The sequence below is a fragment of the Myotis lucifugus genome, unplaced genomic scaffold, assembly GCF_000147115.1.
Source record: "Myotis lucifugus unplaced genomic scaffold, Myoluc2.0 scaffold_480, whole genome shotgun sequence".
Classification (NCBI taxonomy): Eukaryota; Metazoa; Chordata; class Mammalia; order Chiroptera; family Vespertilionidae; genus Myotis; species Myotis lucifugus.
In genome coordinates this window covers 469,673-472,865 of record NW_005871528.1, presented here as the reverse complement: position 1 = coordinate 472,865, position 3,193 = coordinate 469,673, and the positions used below count along the sequence as shown (strand labels likewise).

General features: G+C 49.1%; 1 long non-coding RNA gene across 1 annotated transcript; it reads left to right on the top strand.

Moving 5' to 3' along the window:
• Positions 1–326: 326 nt before the first annotated feature.
• LOC106694473 lies at positions 327–3,011 on the top strand. The gene is made up of 3 exons (XR_002826417.1): positions 327–951; positions 1,345–1,503; positions 2,930–3,011. It is a non-coding gene; the product is annotated as an uncharacterized LOC106694473 (long non-coding RNA).
• The last annotated feature ends 182 nt before the right edge of the window (positions 3,012–3,193 follow it).

Here is a 3,193-nt window from a genome sequence, read left to right as displayed (position 1 = left end):
CTCCAGAGGCTCCTAGTGGTGCTGGGGGCCGTCAGCCTGCGGAGGTGAGTCAGGTGCTTTCACATCCTCCTCCAGGAAGTGGTTCTCCAGGAAGTCACAGAGCTGAGGGCATAGGAAATTATGGGGACCCCAGCTTTTCATAATAAGCCTCACACAGATCCCCCAAGGGCCTGGCTCCGGTTGGCTCTTCTCCATGGCCGTGGCGGCTTCCATGGCGCCCTGGGAAGGCTTCAGCAGGGCCTGGAAGAGAGTGCGGCCACTGCGCTGGTTTTGCATCTTTAAGAGACACTGGGTGCCCTTGTGCTTCTCCTCGGCCAACTCGCGAAGAAGTGGCCCCCGCCCTCCAGAGCCACATTGTCTCGGTTGGAATGGAAGCCCAGAGAGAGGCAGGTGCAGGCAGTCACAGATGCAGGGGGACTAGGCTGTGGCCGGCAGCCTCCACCTCGGAGGAACAATTCTGGTGAGTTTGGGAGCTCATGGCTGTTCAGCAGTGAATTAAGGTCAAAAACGGTGTTGGCTGGTCTTGGAGGCTGAGGATGTTTGAGGTGGGTCTGGAGGTGGTGACTGGAAAAGAGGTTGGAGGGGGTCAGAAGCGGGAAGAAGGGGTGCCCCTGTGTCTGTTCCATGCAAACGCTGTTGAAACAAGAGCCAGATCCGGGGACTGCCACGGGCAGTTCACCTCTTTCTTGAGTCGATCCCTAGTTTCCTGGATTCTGTGTCTTTCTTGCTTTAGCCCTGGCTTTGGTTGGTATATTCTCTAGAACCTTGATAGGTAAGGGTACATCTTTGAGACTTTGCTAGTGGAAAAATGTCTATTTTACTTTCACACTTTATCGTTGGATAGAGAATCAAGATGGAAAGTCACTTGTCCTCGGTATTTTGAATGCACAGCTGTCCCCTCCGGCTCCCGTTGTCAGCACTGGGAACCCAGTTCCATGCTGGTTTACGACGGTCAGAAAACCTCTCGTCTCTGGGAGCAGGCGGGCTCTTCCCTGGCCCCCGTGCTCTAAAAGTCTTGGTCTGGCCGAAACCGGTTTGGCTCAGTGGATAGAGCGTCAGCCTGCGGACTGAAAGGTCCCAGGTTCGATTCCCGTCAAGGGCATGTACCTGGGTTGCGGGCACATCCCCAGTAGGAGGTGTGCAGGAGGCAGCTGATCGATGTTTCTCTCTCATCGATGTTTCTAACTCTCTATCTCTCTCCCTTCCTCTCTGTAAAAAATTAATAAAATATATTTAAAAAATAAAATAAAATAAAAGTCTTGGTCTGGACCCATTTCATCCACTGTGTTGGGCCCCATCAATCTGCAAAGACATCCCCTAAGTGTTTTTCCTCTTTTACTGTAGAATGTGTATGAAAAGAACTATCACCTCGGTCAAGAAATGAAAGATGGCCAGCTGCCCAGAGCCCAACCCCCATCCCAGGCTGGTCCCTGCTCCGAGGTCACGACCATTTTGACTGCCGTGGTCACCATCTTCTTGACTTTCTTTGTAGTTTTCTCCCAGGTATAAACCTCTAAGCCACCCATTGAGTTCTGCCAGCTTAGCAGGACTTTATAAAAACGGACGGCATCACAGTTACCGCCGTCCATTTCTAAGTGTACAGTTCAGTGTTAAGCATATTCACATGTTGTGTAACCACCTCCAGAACCCCTTTCATCTTCCCAAACCGAAACTCTGCGCCCAGTAAACAACAGCTCCCAACCCTGTCCCCCAGCCCCCGACAACCACCATTCTCCCGTCTGTCTCTATGAATTCGACTTTTCTAGGTCCCTCATATAAGTGGAATCATACAGTAGTTGTCTTTTTGTGACTAACTTCTCTTAGCACAATGTCCTCAAGAGTCATCTATATTTTGGGATTATATCAGGATTTCTTCCCCCCCCCCTTTTTTTTGTTAATCCTCATGCAAGGATATTTTTTTCTGTTGGTTTTTAGAGACAGTGGAAGGGAGGGAGGGAAGGAAGGAAGAAGGGAGAGAGAGGGGGAGAGAGAAGCATTGATGTGAAAGAGGCATATTGATTGGTTGCCTCCCACAGGTGCCCTGACCTGGGCCAGGAATCGAACCTGCAACCCTTTGGTCCATGGGCCGATGCTCTAACCACTGAGCCATGCTGGCCAGTGTAAATTTCTTTCCTTTTTAAGGCAGAATAATATGCTATTATTTCATTATTTACTCATGCACCTGGCCGCTGTCTTTTCGATAGTAGATGTTTTCCTCAAATACCTGGAACAGCGTGGGCGTCTGCTCACACCTCAGCTGGGCCCTTACACGCTGACCGAGCTCTGCACGGTGGGAGGCCTGTGCTGTGCAGTCACGCAGGGAGACCCCGCTGGCCACATCCTCCTCCGGGAAGTGGTTCTCCAGGAAGTCACAGAGCTGAGGGAATAGGAAGTTATGGGGAACCCCAGCTTTTCATAATAAGCCTCACACAGATCCCCAAAGGGCCTGATTCAGGTTGGTTCTTAGGTTGGCCAGATTCTCTAGAGACGGCTCTGCCAGTCTCCTGCCCGAAGGTGCTAACTTCTGTGTCTGTGGCTTCTGCGAGGAAAATCTGTTGACTTCTCGTTTTTCCCACTGCCAGCTCAAGGTCCCCCTTTCTCAGTTCCAGCAAATCGCTTACCACGTGTCCGTTACCACCTGTCTTTTTGTTGTTGTTGTTGTTAATCCTCAACTAACGATATTTTTTCCATTGATTTTTAGACAGAGAGAAAGAGAGAGAAACATTGATGTGAGAGAGACACATCAATTGGTTGCCTCCCGCACGGGGATCAAATCTGCAACCCAGGTACATGCCCTTGACCAAGAATCGTACCAGTTCGCAGGGCAATGCTGTGACCACTGAGAAACACCGGCTAGGGCTAGGGCTAGTGTCTGCCTTTCAAATGTTTTTCCCTAATGATCTTCTCTCCCTTCTCATTGTTCTTGTAGGTTTGTGGCATTTGAAAAACCTTCTTACTGCCATTTTATTAATACATGTGTGTAACCTACCATCTTTAACCTGAAGAGTTCCAATTTTTAAAATTAAACCTTTTCTTGATGTATAAGATACAGACATCTAATTTGCTTGTGACTAAGTTTTCTGATTCCGAATAAATTGTTTTGAAGTTCAGAAGAGAAAGGAGTGGCTTCATAAAAAAAATCGGGACTTCGGGAACATGGGCTGCTTGGGTAGTAAAAGGGAGCGATGAGAAA